Source organism: Sus scrofa, chromosome 3 (assembly GCF_000003025.6).
Source record: "Sus scrofa isolate TJ Tabasco breed Duroc chromosome 3, Sscrofa11.1, whole genome shotgun sequence".
Taxonomy (NCBI): domain Eukaryota; kingdom Metazoa; phylum Chordata; class Mammalia; order Artiodactyla; family Suidae; genus Sus; species Sus scrofa.
The window spans coordinates 100,458,911-100,485,474 of record NC_010445.4 but is presented as its reverse complement, the minus strand read 5'-3'; the positions used below and the strand labels follow the sequence as shown (position 1 = coordinate 100,485,474).

At 41.6% G+C, this 26,564-nt stretch overlaps 1 long non-coding RNA gene across 2 annotated transcripts in view; it reads left to right on the top strand.

The window, feature by feature from the left end:
• Positions 11,887-26,564, top strand: part of LOC106507388 — a 159,367-nt gene continuing 144,689 nt past the window's right edge. Inside the window, exon 1 of one of the 2 annotated variants that reach the window (XR_002342757.1) lies at positions 11,887-13,175. This is a non-coding gene — a long non-coding RNA (uncharacterized LOC106507388). The remainder of the gene's footprint in view (positions 13,176-26,564) is intronic. The other variant, XR_001303325.2, reaches the window with a different exon arrangement.

Below are 26,564 nucleotides of genomic sequence, written 5' to 3'. Positions count from 1 at the left end.
GAGGGAAGTGTTTCATTTTGCCTGAGTTGGACTGGAATGGCTTCTCTCTCTGCCAAGTCCTCTGTGTGCCAGATGGAAATGCCAAGGGTTGGGCAGGATCCAAGTGGTGAGAGGCCAGCAAATGACAGCTCCGGGGAAGTGCTTTGCCTCTCACAGCCCGCCGAGGGGCAAGTTAGCACCGTCAGTCCTCTCTCAGTGTTGGGAAAGATGTTCCCGGAGTTGGCAACTGGGAGGCCAGCCCACCATCCTCGACTCTGGTCAGAACTTTCATGGGTAGCAATCTTTGCAGGTCCTCCTTCTTGCCAGTGAAATATTTAAAAGTTCCTAGGACAAACTTCTTTAGCACAAAGAGTTGGTTTTACCTTTGGACCGAACAGGTGTTTTCCTTTATGCATTGTGTCCTGGATGACTGAGGGGTTCCGTTACTTGAATACACACACTTTCAAAAATCCTTTTACAGACTCACTTCTTTGCTGTTAAAAAGGATAGGGTGGGAACTGTGTCTCTCAACACCTGTTTCAATCTTTCTTGTGTACATTTTTGTATTGCGGCTGGAAAACTATCAACTTTCTTTTCCAGTCTTCCTCACGGTCGGGATTTGGGGTGTGATTTGGGTTCCATTAATTGGGTACACTTAAGAGAGACTTAAATTCAGAACTCAGCTCTGAAGGGAAGATGGTGGTGTTGTAGGAGGCCCCTGTTTTGTTCATGGGAGCCCAGCAGATGTGGCATTGCTCTGGGAAAGGGGCTTTCTGATGCCCAGATCACGGTTGGCATGGTATGACCTGGGAACCAGCAACTGGAACAGCATCATCTTAATTCCAGATTCCTGACTGTGGCAGGGGTAGAAGTTCCAGGGCCAGGTCAGTTCTTCAGGCATGTTTTGGAGATCAGGCCCCGCCTAGACTCCAGGCCTTCAGTAATTTTATAAGCATCCAAATCATCTGTATTATACTTCTTAATCGCCAACTTGGTCCCAATGATTTTTATTATTTGCAACTAAATCCAGCAATTATCTTTCCGAAATCTTAAAATCTTTTGGCTCACTAGATTTCATCTTTGACAGTTTCTGTGATCTCTGCGTGGAAATGGTAGGAATTTTTACGGGATGAAAAGAGAGAAGCAGGATGATGTGATGGATGATGAGATTGTGAGTTTTGGAGCCAGAAAACTGGCTTTTCACTCCTGCTTGGCCATTTCCCAGTTGTGCGTCCTTGAGCAAATTTCTTTCTCTCTGTGTTTTAGTTTCTTCTTACAAAATGCGAACAATGCTAAATACCTTTCAGGGATGCTCTAAGAATTAAATAATATAGAAATATAGGAAAAGCACCTTCTATATAGCAGGCACTCTATAAACGTCAGATATAATTATAAATAAGTACACATAATGTGTGTGTGGATGTATAAAGTAAAGATCTGGAAGACTGACAAAATGAGCCTGTGTGTGTAAGTGTGTGTGTGAGTGAGGGTAGAGGTGAGAATGACAAGGGAGGTCATGGACATGGAGAAGGCATTGGGAAAGGAATAAAACATTTTGAAGGGGCTGGAGAGAGGCCATTGCAGCCCAATTTTATTGTCTTACAGACATTATCATACACCATTTTCCTATGATGTACAATGGTATATCACATGCCATTTTCATACTTCTCTCACACAGAATCCTCCCTAATACCTTAGACATGACTGTTTAGCTTTCACATGGCTATGAGGATGGACTCTATTCAAATCATGGTTCTGATCCTTACTTGCTCAATGACTGTAGGCCGGTTACTACAACTTCCTTTGCTGTAGTTTGTTCACGTAAAATGGGATACAAATAAGATCTCATTGAATTTTTTGAGGTTTAAATGAATTAATACATGTGAATCATTTAGAAGGATCCCTGGCACATAAAAAGTTCTCCACAAAGTTACTATTGTTCTCATGGATTAATTATAATTTATCACAGAGTCAGTGTGTCTATATATGTACAGAGGCATAATTTTGTATATACATGGATATATATGTGCTTATGGTACATATATGTGTATGCATGTGTATACATGCTTATTGTGAATGTATGTGTTTGAAAATATGTGTGTGTGGACATGTGTGGATGCACATACACTTTTACACATGTGAATGTATGGTAGATATGTGTATTGTTCATGTGCTGAATGATGAATTTTCCTGTATGCATTAGTGTTTATATACAGGTATGTTGATAGTATGTGCTGTGTCTATATGTCCTTGGGTATTTCTGTATTTGCTTAGTGTACATGTATGGATATGTGTAAGTGTATAAGTTGGCTATATACATATATGTTCACATGTGTAAGGACAAGAGGTGCTATGTAGGGTTGTTTGGGATGGTAGATATATAACCTCGAGGGGTGTTTGTGTGTGTGTACATATACACACACACATATATATACATATATATATCTTTATATAGATATATCCCTATAGAAATAGAAGACACTGTAAAAGCACCATTAGAGGGCGCAATTTCCCCCCATTCAGGTGGAAATACAAGCACTCTAGATGTTTTTCCCTCTCCTTCCCTACTCTGCTGGAAAGAAAGAAAAAAAATAAGATAACACTATTTTGTGTAATACACATTTGCCTTAACGACTTTATGCCTGATTTGGTTTAATGGATTTTTGGTTTGTTGTTTGTCACCGTTTGAATCCAGCACAGCTGGTTTGTCAGGGTGAGGAGCATTACTGCTTTAGAAAGACCATGCCAGCTCTAAAGCAGCCTTGGGCTAGGCCATTACAGAGATCTTGGCAAGACCACTTCCTGGTAGTTCAGGGAAGTTATGGGCCTTCAGGATGTAGGACCAGATATCACCTAGAATTTTACTTCTCATTTGCCAAATTCAGTTTCCATGAAACCTCAGGATTTTAGACCTGGCTGCCACACTTTGGGCAGAGATTTAAGGCTTGTCAGTCCTTGATCTGCGGCCACACTCATCATGTGTGTGGTATGTAGCAGTAGCATCTCTTCTGCATGATACTGCTCATTGAGAACAGCAAATTTTTAAATGAATTAAAAGGCTTAGAGTCAAGGCATTTCCCCAAAGTCCTATAGCCAGATAGGAACAGAGCTAGACCCAGAGTCTAGAGATTTTAGCTCAAACTTGAACCTTTGCATTTATATCTGTTTTATTTTGGGTTTGATTACCAATTAGCTTTCAGGCATAGAGCCTGGTCTGGTGTTCCATCCTCTCAAGGGCAGGCAGGTCAAATGCTAGAGGGTGAGAGTCTACATTCTCATATTATAGTTTCAGATAATGAGTATGTAGATCCAGGAGGAGTGAACTGCTTCTTTCCAGCCTGTGTATTTCCTATTTTGTTCTCTTCTTAGCTTTGGAGTTAATTCTTGTAATTGAGTCCTGACACTGAAGAGAAGCAGCCTTTATTAAAAAAAAAAAAAAAAAGCTTGTTTTGAGTGGGTCTTGTGTGGTCCCTACATAACCCCTTTCAACTTCTGAATAAAATACCTTGGAAAAAAAATGAGGAATAAGACTTCAGCCCATTGCCCAAACTTGAGAGGAATTTCTACCAACTACATGGCTGAAGAACTGGGTTGCAAAACACAACCAGCAGCCCACCTGTGATTAGAAATGAATTAAAATTGCCTTCCTAAGAATTAATCTGAACACCCTTTGTATTCACTCTACTGGGCTACCCACATGGGAAATGCAAGATTGGTATCAACCAGAAAACTATGCATCCATCTCCATTACAGCATGGCGGATATGTTAATAATTTAATGTTGCCACAATCAAATCTCCTCTCTCGCCTTCATTGTAACACTTCTATTCAGAGACTGGGATCTCCGTGGACAGGAAGTGATGGTGGTGGGAGAACTCCTGGGTTCATGATGTTCTCCTTGGTGCTGACTCCATAAGTGATGGGCTGAAGGCAGGTACTGAGAGAGGCTTTTATTTACTCCATCTGTTCAACGCACTAGGGAAGTAGCAAGAGTTGGGAAAGATGCCAGAGAAGCCTGGCAGGGCTGCTCTTGAGGAAAGTCCATTCAAGACTGGAAATTGGTCTGAGTTACCCACTATATTCTATGGTCTTGAGAAGGGATTTTCGATAACTTCTAGATGGAACAGAGAATTGGGTCAAGGACATTTCAGACTCCTTGTCTCTTGGCAAATGAAGGCCTGGATAGATAGCCATTCATTTGAGTTTTAATAAAAATGAAACAAAAACCAACAAGAATATGTTTCCTATGAGCCAGAACTTTCTAAAAATAAGAGATATGGTCTTCTTTCCATCATCCTGAAAATTCAGAGGAGGAGGAGACTTATGACAAGTATTTACTATAGGGGCCACAAGGGAAAATTTAATAATTATTTAGCTGCCTTAATAAAAAGCTAGAAGACATGGTATCTATGAAGAAAATGCAGCAAACTGTAAGGAGAGAACAGCCAGAGATGTAATTAGGGCAAAAGATGTAATTGGAAACGATGGGGAAAAAAATGAAGTAGAATTAAAATTCTTATTAGTGGCAGGAATGTGAAGAATGGACAACAGGACATTAGATCAATACTGTAGAAGGCAAACAGTGGCTCAGAATTCAGAGGAAAAGGACAAAGAGGTAATAAAGATGGAAGATAAGATGTTATCCTGTACTTATTGTATCAGATGATATATACTTGTACATTCATATATATAAGTGTGCATATATGTTTATATGTACACATATAGGATAAATACACATACATATAATAATAGAGAGCCACATTAATCATTTTATATGATCCCAAGGATGTATCAGAACATCCCAAGTAGAAGCATTAACTAACAATATATTTAAACTCAAAGAAAACTTTCCTGAGTCAAAAAAAAAAAGATTCAAATAGGCTGACTGAAAATAATCTATATTTTCAGCAAAACCACTGAAAAGTGACCTGCTCAGAGTCAAATTTTGAATTGCAAAGAAATAGGAATAAAGCTTACACATGTCTGAAAAGTGAAAAGAGAGACTGCATAGAGCAGAATGAATCAGCATGGCCTCTGACTTCTCTGCAATAAGAAATGTCAGAAAACAATGAAAACCAAGGGTTCAAAATCCTGACACAAGGCTGCCCCTCAGTCACTCTGTGATTCCTTCCTTCTCCTTGATCGGGAGGTGGTCCTCACACCCCACCTTGTTCTTGAGGTCTCTGCCTGCAGCTACCTCTCCTAGAGCAGAGTCTGAGCCTGCCATCACTGAAGTGGTGCCCAGCATAGAACTTTACACAGTGGGCTCTCTAGAGAGGTTTGGGAGGATAGAAAGCGGAGAGGATAATGGCCTGTGTCAAGTGCAGAGTCCTCAGAGTTAGACAGCTGGCTGTTGGCTTCCCGCTGCCCGCTGTGGATGTTCAGTTCAGTTTGAAATATTTCCTAGTGGGAACATGATACCATTGTCCACAGCAGTGCTTTTCAATTATGGATACTTTTCAGAATCCTTCTCCTGCTTAAAACATAGTAGCAACATCCATTGCTCTTAGCAGAAAGAGCGCAGACTTCGGAGAAGTCATTGCGCACAGACCCTGCACGGTTTAGCTCCCACCTACCCCCGAAACTATCCATGCCCTTGCTTTCTGCCTGTTGGTATGCTAGCCTTTTCAGAGTTTCTAGAATGCACAGCCTGGCTCTATGTCAGTTCTCCTATTATTGCCACTGTTTCTCTTACTACAGCTGTAAAGAAAGCTATGTTTATTTCTGTTATTAGTTGATTAGCACTTGTCCCCTTAATTAGCTCCAAGGTCCCTAAGGACAGCCTGTGTGGGTTTTTCTCATCATTTTATCCCCAGCACCTGGCACAAGTCTGGCCCAGAGTATGTCCTCATCATTAGTTGCTGAATATATAGACATATGACCAAGTGTAGAGGCCTGATTCTACCTGTGGAGTCTTGAGGTCCTTTCTTTGCTTCCATGAGACTGATTCTCTTTACCAGTCAAGTGGGAGCTAAGTCACAGAATTGTTCTGCAAACAGATCCAGCCATTGTGAGGAAGGTATTCTGTAGACTTCAACACATTGTAAAAGAGTAAATAGCTATTTTTGATTTTGTTGTTTTATTATTATCATTCTAGAGCAGATGTGATCAGGGCTACAAAAAAAAAAAAAGAGATAAAATTCATGGTTGTTCAATAGGGAGACTTTTGCTCCTTTTCTATTCTCTGTCTTCATTTAGTGAGTCTCTTTTTATCATTCTGCTGTCAAAGCCTGTATTTGGATCTGACATAAACCATTTATATCTAATGTCAATTTAAACACTGAGGGTATTTGCTTTTTAAACATGATTTCAGATCGAAGAACAAAAGGTTTTATCCATTTTTAAATGAATGACAAGCATCCGTGAGGAGACAGGGACTGAGCCTCTGCCAGTGGGTCACAGGAGATGACAGCAGGGAAGCAGACCCCACCATCTCTGCGCCCTGCCCCTGATCCCCACCATTCACATTGCTTTCCCTCAGTCACTGAGGAGGCTTCTTCCTGGTCAATGATTCCCCTTTCTTCTGGAATTTCACCATCTTTACTCATTTCAGTTCAGAATTTCCCTTTGCTGCATCCAGCGCTGCAGGGCAGCAGGAGATCCTGAAAGAGGAATGGTGCAGTTTAACAGGATACACAAGACTCTTTTGGAGTTAGAAAGTGGGGGACCAGGAAGCACTCTGTTCCATAGAACAAAGGCACCTAGGCTTTAGCCCACATAGCTTTTATTAGAGAAGATGACGTATTTAGGTTAGTGGGCAGAAACAGGCACAGGCAATTTCAAGGTTACCTCCCAGTGAGATTACAGAAAGCTACTAGCAACAAAGTCACTAGTGCATTTATCTAGGACACAATGCAGTTGCTTGCAGGACAGCAAAGTGATTGTATTACTCCCTAATTTTATCTTAGCAGGAGACCCTGAACTTTAGAACCTTCGTCAGCATGTATGCCTATCTGACCTTTGCCACCATAAGCATTCCTTGGCTTATTGTGCCTTTGCACGTACCAAGTCTGCCTTCTGCAGGGCTCAGCAGTTCAGTGGTCTCCAACACCCCTACAGTGTTTTGTTGATTTTGAGAATTTTGGAGAATGTTTGTGAAAAAATTGGAAGAAGTTTGGAATTTTGGAAAAAAAAGTACCACCTAATGGGATATTTTAGCCATACCCTCCTTCCTCCTCCCACCCTCTCCTGGTCCAGCAATCTCCAGAGTTTTTGGAAAACTAGAGTAGAGCATAGATTTTTCCAGGGGGTTGTGTCCTGGGATGTAGAGAAGTAGGAAGCAGGATACAGTGATAAGGACAAAGGGTAAAGGAAAGACAAACTCTCACTGCTCTTTCAGGCTCCACTGCAAGAAAAGAGATTTTGAAGTGGTTGTTCCTGTTGAAAGATTGGTTGCTACTCATCAGTTCTAAGTGCCTGTGATAATTTTCTTAGGATAAATGCCATGATGGGAGGCATTGCATGGCACGCATAGAGGTATTCTTTGTCACCTCTGACCTTAGGTGGTTTATAATTTAGTGGTAGAGATGAGACATGTACTCAAGAAGTTAAAGGATAACACAAGTAGAAGCCACCAAGTTTTGGGAGGGACAGTGAGGGTGCCAGGAAACTCAGGAAAGGAGAACCCATTGTGGCCTGCGGGTTGGGTGGTTAGAGAGTGCTTAGTGGTTGGCTAAGGGGGAGCCCCACAATGTGACTTGGAGGGATGACAAAGGGTAAATAGTACTCAAGTGGTGGAGAAGGAGGGGATGGTGGGATGAGGCCATTTCAAGAAGCAAAACAAGGCCTGCATATGTTTCTAAATACTGACATAATTAATGCCCCATTAAGTTATGAGTTGCCCCTAAAGGCTGATGGTGGTAGTGAAGTATGGGAGGAGTTCCTAAGTGGTAAGAGTTGCTGACTCAGCCTAGGAGCCCACATGTGAGAGAGATGAGGACAGTGGCTGTTCCTACCTGCTGACAGGTGAGGACACTGAGGAGTCAGTGGAGAAGGAGAAGCCAAGGCCTTGGTGGCACCCATCTTCACATGCTTCCCACCCATCTTCTCTCCCAGACCTGAGTTGCTTCTTCCTTTCCTTTCAGCATCTGCCAAAACTAGAGGAAATGAAAAGGCAGTGGATCAAGTGGTAACCCGGAGGAAGGAGAAACTCAGATTCCCTCCAGCCCATTTGAGCTGGATAATGGTCTCAGCTGGACATGCTGGGCATCTAGGGACCAGAGAGGTGAGCTTTATTGTGATTCATTTCCTCCCCCAGCCGGTGCATTGGAACGGGCTCTGCAGCTTTCAGCCAAATGACTGCAGCGCTGGAACCGGACACCTGGTTGTAACTGTACCAGGGTGTGGATTTCCCCTTTTGTGGGCCTGGAGCTAATAATCCCAGTACTCTAAGGTTATGAAGTGCCTGTCGGTCTTCCCTTATGAACTGGCTCCTTGGAAGGCTGAGGTCTGCCTCCTCTAAGGCTAAGTGCCCAGGAACAATGTTCCTTCCAGAATGGCCTAGCTTCCACAGGATGCTTTGATTAAAGATTCATTCAGTCCCAGGTGAAAGGGAAGAAAAGGGCCACTGAAGGAGTCCAGTTATCTGTGTCAACGAAAAATCAATCAGTTGATCTAAGAAAGAAATGGATAACTTTATTCAAGCCAAATTTGAGGATTATAACCCAGGAAAGGCATCTCAAAGGTAGCTCTGAGACTGTTCCAACCATTAGAAGTCAAGGTACAGTTATATAAGTTTTTTTGTGACAGATGGGTGTTCGTCAAATGATGTGTTACTGACACTTTACACAATCCCAATCTAAGTGTCATCATGGTGGGTCATTTGACCCCTTATAAGGCCAAGGAGGAATGTTACCTTTTAAGGAGTTGCCTGGTTGATGCTCAGAGAATGTTGTTCTTTCTGGTTGAGCAGATTGGGTTGATGCATAATGTAGATACACGATATACGGTGTGGGGGGAAGAGCAGGCCAAGGTTTTCTTGTCTTGCCGTAAAATATGAATTTTATTTCACACTGGAAAGAAGCTGAACTTCAGTGAGCAAAGAGTGTCAGGAACTTGGGGGAAAATTCTCCTTTGTTCTTTAGCTGACAGGTCTAAGCTTTCTGCCAAACTGTAGGAGGCAGTATTGAGCCTAGGAAGCATGTGGGTAATCACCATTCATGCTGGATCTTCAGGCCTTCTCTGGAAAGAAAACTTATATCTTGGTTTTAAGATCTCAATTCTCTCTCTCCCTCCCTCTCTCTCTTTCATTGATTTCTGTTGCTTTGATTAATTGTGAAGTTGAGAGTCTCTATTTTTATTTTTTATGCTTAACATGCAATCTACCCACTTAGCAAAATTTTAAGTCACAATACAGTGTTATTAACTGTGGGAACCTTGTTGTACAGCAGATCTCTAGAACTTACTCATCTTTAACTGAAGCTTTGCACCCCCTGAACGGCAGCTCCCCATTTCTCCACGCCCCTGGCCCTTGGCAACCACCATTATACTCTCTGCTTCTGAGTTTGATTCTTTTAGATATAGGTTTTATGTTTGAGTACACAGAACATCCGAACCCAGCAGGCACTACTTCGCCATGAAGCTGAGAGCACTCTTTTCTTTCCCTTTTTTCCTGTGGTAAAAAAACACAACATAAAATTTCCATCTTGACCATTTTCAAGTGTCCAGGTCATTAGCGTTAAGTGTACTCACATTGTTGTGAAACAGATTGCCCAAATTTTTGATCTTGCAAAATAGAAACTCTGTACCCTTTAAATAACTGCTCTTTCTCCCTCCCTGAAAGTCCTGGCACCCACCATTCTACTGTTTCTACAAATTTGACTACTTTAGATACCTCCTGAGTGGAATCATACTGTATTTGTCTTTTTGTGACTGGCTTTTTTTCGCTTAGCATAATGCTCCCCAGTTTCATTCATACTGTAGTACGTGATAGGATTTTCTTTTTAAGGCTTAATCATATTCCATTCCATGTATATTCCACATCTCACCAATCCATTCATCTGTCAATGGACATTTGAGCTCCTTCTACCTCTTGGCTGCTGTGAATAATGCTGCTATGAACATAAGTGTGCAAATATCTCTTTGAGACCCTGCTTTTAATCCTTTTGTGAATATAGTCAGAGGGAGATTGGTGGATATCAAGTACTAGTGAAGAGGTAGAGAAATTAGAACCCCTGTGCATTGTTGGTGGGACTATAAAGTGGTGCAGTTGCTGTGAAAACTGTATAGAGGTTCTTAAAAAATTAAACAGAACTATCATAGGATCTTGATTCTTTTTAACATGGAAGCTTGCAGACGAATCTGTGTGTTTTCTTACTGGTTCTTTGTTGAGCAAGACCCTTCAACGATAAAGATAAACCCTAACATATTTAATTGAGCAAACATAAATAGGTAAGACAGGAAGATTCCAAAATGTAGAGATTAGTGCTTGCTACCTGAAAAAAATAGAGGTATAACACTGCAAATAATGAATAAACCTTATTTTTAACTTCTCTGCTTAGACTACAACCACAAAAGAATAACTCAAAAAGATAACTGTAAGTCGTTTATTGTGATATTCATAAGGGTTCCAGACTGTAAAGATCCAAAGTATCAAGCGATATAAGATCTTTTGAATTATGGTAAATTCACAAAAAGGACTACTGTGCTGATATTGAGACTAAATTAGTGGTTACCAGGGGGCAGAGGGAAGAAGGGAGAGGTAAAATGAGGTAGAGGATTAAGAGGTACAAACTTAATAAGCTACAAGGATATATTGTCCAATATGGGTAATATATCCAATATTTTATAATACAAATGGGGAGTTCCCATCATAGCTCAGTGGTTAACGAATCCAACTAGGAACCATGAGGTTGCCGGTTCAATCCTGGCTTCGTTCAGGTTAAGAATCTGTTGTTGCTGTGAGCTGTGGTGTAGTTCGCAGATGCGGCTCGGATCACCTGTTGCTGTGGCTTTGGCGTAGGCCAGTGGTTATAGCTCCAATTAGACCATTAGCCTGGGAACCTCCATATGCCTCAGGTGTGGCCCTAGAAAAGACCAAAAAAAAAAAAAAAAAAAAAACAAACAAACCCAAAAAACCCAAAAACTATAAATGGAGTATAACCTTTAAAAATTGTGAATCACTCTATTGTGCACTTGTAACACATAATATTGTAATCAGCTATACTTCAATTAAGAAATAGCCTAGATCCATAAAAGGACCACTTGCTGATTGATTAGAAACATTAAAGACAGTATTTGTAATCATATGAAAAAAAGCAGTTTCTGGAGTTCCTGTTGTGGCTCAGTGGTAATGAGACTGACTAGTATCCATGAGGATGTGGGTTTGATCCCTGAGTAGGGTGGAACAAACTTGCCTCCCATTGAGAACCAGTTATCTAAAAGGTGCTTTAAGATTCCTTGGAGTTCCCATTGTGGCTCAGTGGGTTAAGAACCTGGCATAGTGTCCCTGAGGATTTGGGTTCATTCCCTGGCCTCACTCAGTGGGTTCAGGATCTGGTGTTGCTCTGGCTGTGGTATAGGCTGGCAGCTGCAGCTCTTATTTGACCACTGGTCCAGGAACTTCCACATGCCACAGGTGAGACCCTAAAAAGCAACAAAAAAAGAAAAAACAGCTGTTCTAAAATGGTATGTGCAGAGTTCCCGCTGTAGCTCAGCTGTAATGAACCTGACTAGTAACCATGAGGACTCGGGTTTGATTCTTGGCCTTGCTCAGTGGGTTAAGGATCTGGCATTGCCGTGAGATGTGGTGTAGATTGCAGACATGGCTTAGATGCTGTGGTGTAGGCTGGCAGCTGCAGTTCTGATTTGACCCCTAGCCTGGGAACTTCTATATGCCTCAGGTGTGGCCCTAAAAAGACCCCCCCCCCCAAAAAAAGGTATGTGCTGTCAATTTAATTTGGAGCATATATGTATTTGGAAGTTATTCATAAAAATATAAAAATATGAATTACTGTCAAGACTGCTGTGTTAGGTAACTCAGGTTGTATTGTGTGTGACATACAGCCCAGTCATGAAATGCAGTCGTTTTAAGTGGTTATTTCTGGGCTGTGGGATCACACACAGGTGTGTTCTATTTGCCCTGTATCACTTTCATTCCACCCCTCCCAGATACATTGTTACCAAACCAGGTTGTTTTGCGCAATGCTCAGTAAATCAAACCCCTGAGACACTGAGGTTTGCAGCAAAGACAACAGGACTTATTCACAAAGCAGCCAGGTGTGGAGAGAGAACCAATTCAGATCCTCTGGGAAGCCACAGGCTGGGGCACTTAGGAACGAAGAATAAAGAAGCAGGGTGGTTTGGGGCGTGGAGGGGTGGGGAAGGTGATTGGAAAAAGGTGCAGGAATCTACCTTCTGCTGAGGTGTAATTAAACCACAGGCCTCTGGCCATAAAAAAAAGGAGGCACTTAACATGATCTGAGGGTGGAGTTTTCTGATCTCTGACACCAAAACGCCACCCAGCAGGTGTGCTTGCCCAGTTGGAGGGTGGGTGGTCCTATCCACTCTTCACCAGCTCAGCTTGAACTAGACACAGCTGATTCTAGTTCCTAGACGAGAACTCAGGCAATATCATCTTACGGATTAGGCTATGTGCAGCTTGGAGGCCAGGCAAGTCACAATTAGTGACCTTGATTAGTGAAGGCAGGTGAAATGGATTTGAGTAATGGTTACCCATGGTTTCAGCATGACTTAAATCTTTCCTTATGATAAAAATGATAAACAGTGGCAAATAAGAGGAGTTTGCACTGAACCCTGTACCACTTTAGGCACTAGGAACAGCATCTTTAAACCAGAGATGGCATGCTTTCTCCACTCTACCACGAAGTAAGCAGAAGTGCTCAAACTTCACCATGCATCAGATGCACCTGGAGGGCTTCTTAAACCCTTGCTGGGCCCCACCCCCAGAGTTTCTTATTTAGCTCTCTGTCATGGGTCGGGAGAACAGCACAGTTTTAAGAAGGCTCTGCTACCTCTGCTTCTGGCCCCAAGGCTACATTTCCAGTGCCACTGAAGATGAGTGTGATTTGATGGAAAAGAGCCCAGGTCCACTGACTGGTCTTAGTTTTAGCTCTGGTCTTAGCTCTGTTTTGGAATGCTTGTGGTGGCAATGACTTTGAAGCCTCAATTCTGAACTCCAGCTCTCCATCAAGTCTTTCCTCACCACTCCAGGCCATGGAGACCCTTTCACCCCACAAGGTAAATACACGTAGGGTAGAAACTTAACTTTCAACTTCCTTCCTAGGCCCAGGCCTAGAGGAACATTATAGGCACTTAAAATTTCTTTTTGACTGATTTATTTGTTGTGTACCTCTGCCTCCTTCTCTGTAAAGTGGTGGAAATACAGTAATTCTCTGGTGCATGCTCAACTGGAGAAATAGAATGTATGTGAGACATTACGTTATAAGATTTGTTTGGAAAAATGCTGCAAGTTTCTTTTCTGTTTGAAAGACAAAAAAACTGCACCTTTGTTATATAGCCGGTTCTAGTGAGTTAACGTAAATTGGTTGCTTGATGCCTGTAAGAGCTCAGATGAGGCATTAGACAAGTGGGGTGCTGTTGTACTTTAATTACCTAAGATTTGTCTTAGAGAGATTTGCCAAAATTATGCATTTCGGTATTTGTTAAACATATTACCATTCACCTGTAGAGTCACTTTTGGGACAAAGGTACTCATGAAGATTTCGGGATATATTACAAAAGTGGGAATTGTTCTCTTCTGGAGATGCAAACTAAAGGGTACATGGCAATTGTGTTGGAGTTGAAAGCCTTAATGATGGCACTTAATATTTGTTTATTGCTTGGCTCTTCTAAAACACTTCTTTTTTAAAGTGCTTGCAAATTGCCTTGTTTTCTCAGTCAAATGATGTAGGCTGGGTTGTGTGCCGTTCTGCCTACTTTTATAGATCAAGAAACTGAGACTTGACGTGGTTAAGTGACTTGCCTAAGACCACACTTGCCTTACGTGGTGAGCTGGGATTTCTACCTGGGTGTTTCCCCTCCCGTGTTTTTATTCCCAACACGTATTGCTTCTTGTTAACCTCCTGGTCACCTATTTTGAGTCTCAAGAGGAGTAGAGAAGACAAAGCTTTAGCTCCCAAAGCTTTAGGACCAGGCTGGTAGCACTACATACGGAGCATTTCCTGTGGTTGTCATAATTTTTAAGAAAAGAATAAATATGGATTGTGTCACTTTCTTCTTGTTGCTTGAAAAACAAAGTTGGCAACATCATAGAATTGAGTAATAGGACATAATTGTGTAATTATTTATAGAAACAACTATCAAATGAAAGCATTTTAAGCATTAGACTGGAAACGGCCTAATGCTTTCTAATTCAGGTGGAAAAGGACTTTACATTTAGAAAAAAAATCTTCTAATCTCATTCTTTGGCACTTTCCTCTCGACATAAAATCAACATCTTGGGAGCCTGGGTGATTTACTGGCAAGAGTTCTGCAAAGCCAAGGCCAAGTGTTCAGCTGGGAGATGCAGGGGTGTGGAGGCAGCCTACCACTGTTTAGATTCTGCTTAGTCATAGTTTATATAAAGTGTGCATCTCAACCTTGAGTGGAGAAAAAGCCAAGGGAGGCAGCTCCTCGGAGGAAAATAGTCAGTTTTCAAGATCACATTGACAGGAGGGCCCCTGACAGTTCTGAGAAACGTTTCTGGAGGATGCTCGCAAGTATGCGGGTGCATCTCTGGAGGGAAATATTTCAAGGCAGACACTTCTACTTTCTTTTGAGTTTTGAGGGAAAAAAAAAAACTGGGAGAAAATGTCAAGCCTTTTTATCTTAAGGTCCCCGTAGGGCTGATGTTCAAATGCCAGGAATTGAATCCTGAAGCTAAGATGGGAAAGGTCCACAGTGAGTGCAGACAAACACATAGCAGCCTGGGAGGGCACCCCAAGCCTGGCCAAAGGGTCAAACTCTCAAGCTGGTTTGCTGCATACACAAAAGGGCACAAGATAGTGTTGCAATTCTTTTCTTTTCCTGCAGAGAAGCCTCTGTGAAGTTTGAGGTTCAGTCAGTGGCTGAGGACTTGGTCAAGTTAAAATAAATCTGGACTTGAAGCAACTTCATTCAAAAAAATGGTTGCTATAGGGTGTGTGCTCAGATCTCAGGATCTACAGGCATCTCAAAATCAAACAGAAAAAGGCTTTTCTTTTATAGGGAGAGGGAGGAGGAAGCAGAACTTGGAGGGGAATTTGGGTAAGGTGCAGACAGCCAGCAGGACGGGGTGGTGAGACAGGAAATGTTTCTTGCTGTAGTCAGCCTGTTTCCAGGAGGAGCAGTTAAGGGCGCCATGTTGAGCATTTTAGTTCTTGCTCACACTTGAGGCCGAAGTTCAGGGGACTGTGGGAGGGACAGAAGCCTGACCGAAGCTTGGTGAGGGCAAGTCAGTGGGTAACTAGTGGGCAGTTGTGAACACTTGGTCAGCTTTAAGCTCTTTGGAGAGCTGTGGTGGAGTGTCTGCTCACAGTGGTTCCTGAATGTGGGCCTCAAGACTGGCTGCACCTGGGGCCTTGTCAGAAATGTAGATCCCATGTTCCATCCTCAGGAAGCTGTGTGTTAACAAGCTTCCATGATTCTGAGGCACATCCCGGTTTGGGAACAGATTGTGTCATGAACAACAGATTTAGGCCTGTCTCAGAACAGTGGAGCTGCTTCTCATTAGCTGGATAAATCAAGGACACTTAGGTTCTGTCTCCCCATCTATAAGATGGGAATACTACTCCCTACTTCAAAGAGTCACTGTGAGGATTATGTAGCACTGGTGTGAAGGGTCCAACAAGAGAAAGGGGAGGAAATTTTAAGCACTAGGTTATTACCATATGGTAATAACCAGACCAGGTGCTGATTTTGTTGATTGGGTTTTTGTTTGCTCCTGTTTATAAAGGGAAAAAAAGAGATTCCCATCCCTCTCAGGCAGCAGGCTCATACTCATTGCCTTCGCTGTGAGCAGCTAGCCACTTAACCCAACACACTGTAGGAAAATAATTTTTATGTATACTGCAATGGGGAAAAGACTGCTGAAATTTTATGATTCTAGAGTTGCTCAAGGATCAGAATCCATCTTCTGGGACCTGGAAATTCTGTACTTTGTGTGTGTGTGTAGGATCATAAATCCAGGGCTTACCTGGCTAGAAGAACAGTGTACCGACAGCCATAATTTCTCCTGGACACAAAGTGTGGTTTGGGCAGTACAGCCTTTGTGGTGGGATAATGGAATTGATGCCTTTTAGGAAATACTTTTTTGCTGCTCCTCTTGTTATTAGTTTTCATATTAGCTTGTTTTTAGATAGTGAAATTGTTTCAGAACAGACATAAGAAGGCCTGATGTTATGGCAGGAACTTTGCTAAGTGGGGATCTGACCACAGCATTTTCCACCACTGATTTTTACCTGCAGTCTGGACTTTCTGCAAAGCTTCCCTGACTTGTGTCCCCATTGCATGTAAAAGGGGCAGAGTCTCAGGAAGGAACAAATGTTCTCCTTACTGTGACAGGATAGTCTGTCTGGTGTGTGTCCTTCATTTCTCCTCCCCATCCCTGTCCTTCTGGTCCCACTAAACCTTCTTTTGGTGCCAGCTCTGTGCTAGAGAGACACTATATCAGATGCTAGATGAAAGAGAAAACTCAATCCCAGTGTTGTAGGAAGTTTGCCACAGTTTTGAATGGTTTGGAGCATGAATTTGCATGCCATCATCTGCCCAAGCAAAATGGGTGCACATGAAAATAAGGTAGTGTCAAGGACCAGAAGTCTTCATGTGTGAGGTACAGAGCTTTCAACTAAGAGTCAAAGGACCTGGGTCCTAACATTTAGTAGAGTGGGTGACTTGGAATTATACCTTTGAAATCTACCTTGTGTGTCTGAGAAATAATCCTGAGAGTTAAGTAGGGAGGATCTTATCAGAGGGTCAAAATAGATATTATATGCAAGTTGCCCAGGACTGTAAAGTGCTTTATAGGAATAAAGATTTATATTAATGAAGGACCCAGCTCATAGCAGCAGCATTTATGAGAGCCAAAAGGTAGAAACAATCTAGAAATCCATCAACTGATGGAGACGTAAAATGTGATCTATGCATACAATGAATATGACTCAGCTGTGAAAAAAACGAAGTACTAATATGTACTTAACATGCATGTATCTCAAAAATCTTACACTAAGTAGAAGCAGCCAGGGACCAAAGAGTGAATATTTATATGAAATACCCAGAATAGATAAATCATTGATAAAGCAGGCTAGCGGTTGCCAGGGGCTGGGGGAAGTGAGGATGGGAAGTGACTGTTTACTGAGTATAGGGTTTCCTCCTAGAGTTATCAAAGTGTGTTGCAACTAGATGATGATTGCACAACATTGTGAATGTTCTGAATGCCACTGGATTGTACCTTTAAAAATAGTTAATGATTCATTGTGTTTTATTTGAATTTTACCTCAATTTTTTAAAAAAAATGGAGAAAAATGAGGGCAGTATTCTTTTTCTTCCCCCCTAGGGACATACCTGCGGCATATGGACGTTCCCAGGCTAGGGGTTGAATTGGAGCTGTAACTGCCAGCCTACACCACAGCTCACAGGTCACCAGATCCTTAACTCACTGAGTGAGGCCAGGGACTGAACCTGCAAGCTCATGATTATTAGTTGGATTTGTTTCTGCTGCGCCATAATGGGAATGCCTATTCTTTAGGATCCTGAATGTCTCATGACAGCATATAACTTACCATTGCCCTTAGGAAAGATCTGGGTAAAAGTTATGGGAATGCCTCATCTGCTTGAGAATCCAGTTTCCTTGGAGAGGTTTGTATTCTTGTCCAAGAAAGAAAATGTTCCCTTTGCCTTGGACTCCTGCACCCAACTTCTATTTCAGGGAATTTCTTTCGTAAGAGTCTAGTGTTTTTTTGTTTTTTGTTTTTTGTTTTTTTTTTTTTTTTTGTTGGCAATGTTTAATCTTCTTTTCAGCAGCTTGGGAGTTAACTAGACACCAAGATTTTTACTTCTTGAGATTTTAGCGCGCCCCCCCCCACCCCGGATTGTTTACTAGGTGAATTATTCCCTGCTAAGGTGAAAATAACCTCCTTAATTTCATCTCTTGATATGATGTGATTATTGCTATTTCATTATTCTGCCTCATAGATCAGGAAGTCAGTCTCCAAAGAGCAAATGTAATTTAATGGATTTTCAACCCGAGACTTTGCTAAGGTGAAAAATTGGCATAACGGTCCACTAAATGATGACTAATTACTCTGAATACATATGCTCCCAGAGTCCTCTAAGGTCTCACATGTTCACCTGGAATCCAGATAACTGTTAGGGAAACCCACCTCCCTGCTGGGTCCCCATAATTGAACCTCTTTTTTAACACTTTGGAACCAACGCATGTAGTCACTATATATATGGTTTATTTTCTGCTCCCCAGGGAGCTATTTATGTTTTGCTCGAATTTTCCTTTTCTCCTGAAGTGGTTTTTAAAAACTCTAATGTCTAATTTCCAGGGTTTTTTTTTTTAAAGGTTTCTTTTGACTAAAAAATGATCCAGTGTCTACTGGAGTTATAGTTAGTGCTAGAATTGATGGGTAGGATGAATCATGTAAGAGAGGCTTCTTGTTATTTCCAAAGGAGTGGAAATAGTGGTAAGGCACTGATTTGTTTTCTATGTAACTTAAGTAAATCCTGGAGTCTCAGGTGGCTCCGTATATGTGGATAACAGCCATCTAACCCCAAAAGACTTGAACCTCTTTGTTGTTGTTAAAGCTATACATTTCTTGAGAAGGCTAGTCTAGGTATCTTATGGAGACTTCCACATACAAGGCTTCCTAAAAATTTGGCAATCTTCATTTCTTCGTGGTTTCCAATTCATAGGAGCTGCCAAAAATTGCTCCCCTCTCTGTGTGGCCATTTTCACTGCTGTGATGTCCCTGGTCCTGCCGTTCAGGTTCTCCTGTGCTGTGACCTCCCTTGCATCAGTGTCCTCTTCTTTAAAGCCTGTCTGTCCTGTAAGGACCCTCTCCCCGAGTGCTGCTTCTGGAAAGTGGACAAGGGTACGCCTTGACCTGTCTTCCATCCTGTAGTGCAGGCCTGTTCCCTGTGCCCAGGTTGCCCCCTGCCCCCGCCCCCCAGGCAGGTAGAACTGGCTACTCCTCTGTCTGACCCACAAAATGTACATTTACATCTGCTGCTGGCAAGTAGGGCTGGAGAAGCAGAGCTCCTTGTTTCTATTGGTACCCATTTATATACACAGCAGCTACAGATTGTTTAGAATAGTAGGAAGGCAAAAAAAGAACTGCACTGGAAGACTAGGGCTCTGGAAAGTGGTGCAGCAGAAGGATCACAAGTAGAGATTCTGGCTCGGGTAGATTTGGTTTGGATTCTTCATTTATTAGCTGTGTTTCCTTTGCAAAGTTCACTTCCTGAAGCGCCAGAGTTCCCTTCAAAGTGTGCCTAATCGAGGATGTATCCCAGAGGGGTGGCTCAGATCTCATAGAGCAGAGGGCCTTGTCTTCTGACCCCATCTGACTTTCTTGCTCCTATGTCTTCATGGACTTCTGCCCTCAGAGAAAATGCTCCAAGGGTTCCTTTCTTTGGGAGTTAGGGCCCTGGAAAATTTGGGAATCATCTGGTTCTATGAGCTGCAGAAAGGCTGATTACCCAAGAAGGTTCTGTTCTTTTCTACTTCACTGTTCAGGCCTGATCGGGATGGATGTTTTTCTTCCACCCCAGTAATAAAACAGGTGGGCTGGAGTATAAGTGGTCTGCCACTTGATGTAGTAGCCTCATAACATCTCCGTGTTTATTACGTTTGTTTCTCAGTGATTCTAAAACCATCAAATGAAAAAATAATCTCATTGGCATTGGCTAAGAAGCAGGGAGCCAGTACATTAAGCATCACTCAGCCAATTTTCTTTTGGGGGGAGGTGTGCAAACCCAAGGAATAAAGAAGTCAGTGGTGGCACCAAAGAGGAAAGGGGTGCATGCGGAGTTGTTGGAACTCGCCTCAGGAAAGGGAGCTCTGGGTGCTTCTGGAGCTGTGGGCCTGAGAGGGAGAAGGACAAGTGTCTGGTGGCCAAGACTAGCTATGTGACTGGTGAGACCATGAGCAATATGAATGCAGGATCCTCTATTTATTTTTGGGGGCCGTACCCATGGCATATGCAAGTTCCTAGGCTAAGGGTTGAATCTGAGCTACAGCTGCCGGCGTATGCCACAGCAACACCAGATCCAAGCTGCGTCTGTGACCTACACCACAGCTCATGGCAACAATGGAGCCTTAACCCACTGAACGAGGCCAGGGATCGAACCCACATTCTCATGGTTACTAGTCAGGCTCATTAACCCCTGAGCCATGACAGCAACTCCCAGGATCCTATTTTTAAAAATGAGGAATGAGGAATGCTAATACCAAAACAATAGCATGAAACCAAGATTGGGGACCCTCAGAGCTTGGGGCCCTGTGTCACATACCCACAAAGCCTGTCCTGAGGGTGGCTAAGGTGATGTCCCATGATCTGTCACCAGGACACTTAACATATTATATCTCAAATCTTTTTTTAATTAAAATATAGTTGATTCACAATGTTTTTGCCAACTTCTGCTATAGAGAAAAGTGACTCTGTCATATATATATATATATATATATATATATATATACATACATATATATGTATTTTTTTTCTTTCAAAAATTATTTGCCAGCATGGTCCTTGGGGATTGGATTTAGTTCCCTCTGGTATACAGCAGGACTTCACTGCTTATCCATTCTAAATCTCATAGTACTAACCCCAAACTCCCCATACTTCCCACTGCCACCCCTCTCCCCCTTGGCAACCTCAAGTCTGTTCTCCATGTTTGTGAGTCTGTTCCTGTTTTGTAAAGAGGTTTATTTGTGCCATATTTTAGACTCCTCTTATAAGTGATATATGATATTTTTCTTTTGTGATTTGCTTCACTTAGTATGGTTATCTGTAGTTGGATCCATGTTGCTGCAAATGGTATAATTTTGTTCTTATTTATGGTTGTGTAGTATTCCTTTGTATATATGTACCACATCTTCTTAATCCATTCATCTGTCAATGGACATATAGGTTTTTTTCCATGTCTTGGCTTTTGTGAATAGTGCTGCTGTGAACATTGTGGTACATGTGTCTTTTTGAATTGTAATTTTGTCCAGATATCTGTCAAGGAGTGGGATTGCTAGATCATATGGTAGTTCTACATTTAGTTTTCTGAGGAACTTCCATAGTGTTTCCCACAGTGGCGGTACCAATTTACATACCTACCAACAGTGTTGGAGGGCTCTCTTTTCTCCACACCCTCTTAGCATTTCTTATTTGTAGACTTATTAATGACGGCCATTCTGACTGATGTGAGGTGGAACCGTGTTGCAGTTTTGACTTGCATTTCTCTAATAATTAGTGATGATGAGCATCTTTTCATGTGCCTACTGGCCATCTGTATGTCTTCTTGAGAGAAATGTCAATTTAGGTTTTTCTGCTCATTTTTTGATTGTGTTGTCTAATATACTGCGTTTTGATGGCAGCAATTGTCTGTATGCTCCATGAAGATGGAGCAGGTGAGAATGTGCTTGTAAGAAAGCTAGCACATGGTATGGCGGGAGGGAGTGAGTCTTGTGTGGTTACTGACCTTCCCACCATCCTTTCTCCTCTCCTGAAACTCTAACAGGTAGGTTGGGAGTATGTCCTCTGATGCAGAGTAAAGACTTGTTTAATATCCTAGGACCCTGATTTCCCTTTAAATTCCAGCAAGCATTGCAATAAGCTCTATAAAAAGAGAGTGACTATAAGGCTGAAAGGAAGATGACATAAAATCCCAAGAAATCAAAATGTGTCTCTGTCTTTTGAAAGCAGAGAGGTAAAATTGGAGTGGGAGAAATAAAAGCAGGATTCATAAATAGGATTTGATTTTTAAACAGAACATTTCTTAATATCTCAAAAGCAGATGTCTTCCAGGGAAACAAGCTGTTGTTGAAGGATGAGGGTGTTAGTGTTGTCAGATTGACTGGTTAGCAAGATTTAACTTGAGAAATTTCATTTTTCATGATGATCACTGAAGAAAATGCTCTCTTCTGGCCTCCTTATTCTAGGAGATTGTAGTCTGGAAGTTTTTCTTCTAGAAGTTTTATTTATGTCGAAGAGAAGAACCTATCAAAACCTTATATTTTTATAATCCTTGCACAGATAGGTTTAATTAGGTTTAACAAACTGAATATTTCATGCAAATATTCTTTCTTTTCTTTTTGGTCATACTGGCAACATGCAGAAGTCCTCAGGCCAGGGATCAAACTAGCACCATAGGAGTGACAATGCCTGGTTCTTAACTTGTTGAGCCACCAGGGAACTCAAAAGGATTCTTACAGTTTACTAGGAAAGAATAACGTCTTCTAGGTTTAGCCACCTCATGACAACATGTAATGAGCTTTCATTAGAGTCTCACTGGTGTTTTCATTTTTCTGTTTTAAACTTCAGCCTGTGGGGCTCTCGTACCTCTTGAGCATGCCAATGAAGAAAAAGTATCTTGAATGCTATTATGGAATCATACAATCTTAAGTTTGCTTCTGAGTCTATGAACTTTGGAATACAAAATTCACCTTGCCATGTAACATTTCCTAAAGTAAATCTGAAGGGTATGATAAACGCTATTTGAGTGCCCCAATAGTTACCAATCTACCTACTTGTAGAAGATGTTAGAATACAAGACGTTAAAACACGTCCAAGGAAAAAATGTGTTAAATCCTTTCATGAAAATTTAAATACAAAAACATGTGCTAAAAATATTTCGTATTATGAACCAAATCATGAAACTGAGTTTCTCTCTGAGGTGAAGGATCTCGTAGTGTGACAAGAGTGACCATAATCAGCTATTACTTATTTTAAGGTACAATAAAATTGGATGAGGACAGGCTGAATTATGGACAGTGCCAAGAGGCCTTCTGAGGATTTGTTAGTGATAGTGAAAGGCAAAGAAAGGACAAAGAGAAAGCATTAGAAATATGGACCCAATAAAATGTGCAGAGAAATATTGCCTTCCATCTAATGGCGCGAACAAGTCCTTCCCAGTGTCATTGAGAGCCTGAAGTTAAGGCAGCATGTTCAAGGGAAAACAGAAATGAAGTCTCCATATTCAATATGGAAGCTCCATTTTCCTCCACCCGGGGAAGGTGCTGAGAGACTGAGAGAATGTGCCCATTTCTGTTGATGAATCGGCTTCATTAAGCCCTACCAACAAGGGGTGATAGAAGTGTTTCTATTGCCCAAGGGAAGGGATTTTTTTTTTGTAGAGAATGCCAAAATTTATAGATGCAGAGAGTGTGACACAGAGGCAAAGTGTATCTTTTTAATGGGGCTTTTTAGTGTTTGGCCAGCTTTCTAAAGGAATTTGGTGTTTGTTTTCTTTTTACATCAGTGGAGTTCTGACTTTCTAAAAGATAGAACTAGTTAATCTTGAATCTTGCGGGATAGAGGAATAATCTTTTTGCTTTAACATGTATTAAGATGTCAAAAGTCTTAAGGCTATTTAGATCTTAACCCCGTAGAAGTAAAGTGAGAGATCAAGGAAAGGTAGAACATGTGGGTTAGGATGGCAATAGAACCTTCTTCAGGCTAACTGCCTCATTGAGTGTGCTGAACCTGGTGGGATAGAGAACTAGGTTAGTGACTAAGTCCTATTGGCAGTAGTGCAACTCTGAATACCATCTCGATTTTCATCATCATTATAGCTATCTTTTTTAGTCATTGGGTTAAGACATTTACACCATTGAAGTCTTCCTTTCCCCTAATTCTGTGGGGGGAAAAAACCTGTCACTATATAATACATAAAAAATTGAGGGCCAGTGAGGTTAAAGAACTGACTTTAGATCACATGGAAAATACAAATTAAAGCCAGATATTAATGCATGTTTGTCTGTTTCCAAATTTATACCACCTCTGACATTTTGAAGGAATCTGAAAATGCAGAATCAAAAGCGTATTCTTCACCAACTAGGATAAAAGCCACACTTGCCCTTAGTTGGAAAATGAATTGTATATGAATTGTTTTTGCCTCTAGCATCTACTTTTCTTCTTTTGAAAAGGAGACTCTGATAATTCATTGGGGGAATCCTCTATCTTTCCACTCTTAGTCTATGTGTTTCAAGAGAAGTTGAATCCATGCTTAATCTTTAACAATGCAGAATAGACCTAGGGCCAGGTAGGTCAAAGCAGTTAGGTTAGAGATGGATATATGATCCAGGTTTGGCCAGTTGGAGTTAATAAGACTCCATTTGGGGACATGGGTTTATGCCACCGCTGAAGCACCCTTTTCTGTGAAACTTGAAGTTGGAAGGATGTGGGCTAGAAATGCTTCAATCTCTTATGACAGGGTGAAAGCCTATTTGAAGGTAGAACCAAGGCAGAAAAAGACAGAAATGGAAGAAGAGAAATAGTGTCCTCATCCCATCATTTGAGCCCTCCTCATAACTGTACTTAAAACTGGTGTGCTTGACTTTGTAGTTGCCTTGGATTTGGGTTTCCTTAACTTGAAAGAATAGTTCTAAGTCAGGGTAGGGACTGATCTATCCCTAGCTCTCCCACTTCCATCCTCATTTTGCTGTGGATACTGGTCCTGTACTCCTGTCTCTTTTCTGACACATCCCAACTCCACTCATCATTACTTGGTCTTCTTTTGGTATCTGATCCAAAGCATTAATATGTCTGTGTCTACTGTTCCTAATGAGAGTCTGTTATTTCCTTTCTTGCCCTCATTTTTTTTCCCCACTGGATTAAGCAGATTTCATATGAAACCTTATTTGTTTTTAGAAATTTATCCCACCTACCTCTCTTGTTCATGGTTGTATTCATCTTTGTGTTGGATACCATTTTAACAAAGCAAAACTAGAAGCAAAAGTTGCAGGAAAGTTGTTCCTATTATAAGAGGATCCAGAATTCCTGGAGGTCTATAGACTTGCTAACAAAGAGAAGGGTGAACTTCTTCATTAAACAAATAATTAATCACACATCTACACTGAGTCAGGTGCTACTCTAGGCTTCTCTCAGGGAGCTTCTATCCTAGTGGGGGAGATGGTGAAGAGATGAGTACTGGCGGGGGGAGAAAGAAGGAATAGCAGTTGTAAATCTCTCCTTGTCTATAATATCTTTGAAGATTTTGAAGGCCAAGTTAATGTGGTAACTGAAAGCAGTATGTTGTGGAAAGATGTATAAGAGGCAGTAGATGGTTTTTCATCAGGCTGTGAAGTAATTCTTTTTTTTTTAATAATTTTTTTTATATTCCCACTTTACAGCAAGGGGGTCAGGTTATCCTTACATGTATACATTACAATTACATTTTTTCCCCCACCCTTTCTTCTATTGCAACATGAGTATCTAGACAAAATTCTCAATGCTATTCAGCAGGATCTCCTTGTAAATCTATTCTAAGTTGTGTCTGATAAGCCCAAGCTCCCGATCCCTCCCACTCCCTCCCCCTACCATCAGGCAACCATAAGTCTCTTCTCCAAGTCCATGATTTTCTTTTCTGAGGAGATGTTCATTTGTGCTGGATATTAGATTCCAGTTAGAAGTGATATCATATGGTATTTGTCTTTGTCTTTCTGGCTCATTTCACTCAGTATGAGATTCTCTAGTTCCATCCATGTTGCTGCAAATGGCATTATGTCATTCTTTTTTATGGCTGAGTAGTATTCCATTGTGTATATTTCTTAATAGAGCCTACTAGTTTATTAAAAATAAAGCGGACCAAAGGAGGCAGCATGTTGTGTTTAAGGAGCAGTTGAAAAGATTCAGGAAGTCCTGGATGTAGGCCCAGTTAGGCCATTAGTGTAAGAAAGGTAGGCTTCATTTCATAGATTATAAAACTGATTCCATATTCATTGGATACAATAATACACTCTGCTGACCTTTACAGTTGTTCTGAGTATCCAAATGAGACTGAGACTTCGACATGTATATGGGAGGTATTGCTGTCATCTGAATGTTGGTGTGTGTGTATGTAATATACATATCAAAAGATATAAGAGATGAGGTGGGAAGTGGGAAGGGAAGAGATGGGGGAGGGAGGGAGGGAGAGACGGAGAAACAGATTGCTTCTTGGTTCCCAGTCATCTTCTGTTCCTGCTTCTTGGTTCCCAATCATCTTCTGTTCCTGCTTCTTGGTTCCCAATCATCTTCTGTTCCTGCTTCTTGGTTCCCAATCATCTTCTGTTCCTGCTTCTTGGTTCCCAATCATCTTCTGTTCCTGCTTCCCATCCTTTCTATGACCCAACTGCTCCTGTTGCCTTTTGAGTTCTATGAGACACCCTTAGGTCCTCCTAGTAAAACTTCCTCTTTGTTAAGCTGGTTTGAGTAGTTTTCAGTTCCTGGTAAGCAAATGAAAATGATTCTCGGAGTTCCCATCATGGCTCAGCAGAAACAAACCTGACTAGTAACCATGAGGTTGCTGGTTCGATCCCCGGCCTCGCTCAGTGGGTTAAGGATCCAGCCTTGCTGTGAGCTGTGGTGTAGGTCACAGATGGGACTCGGATCCTGTGTTGCTGTGCCTCTGGCTTAGGCTGGTGCCTACACCTCTGATTAGACCCCCTAGCCT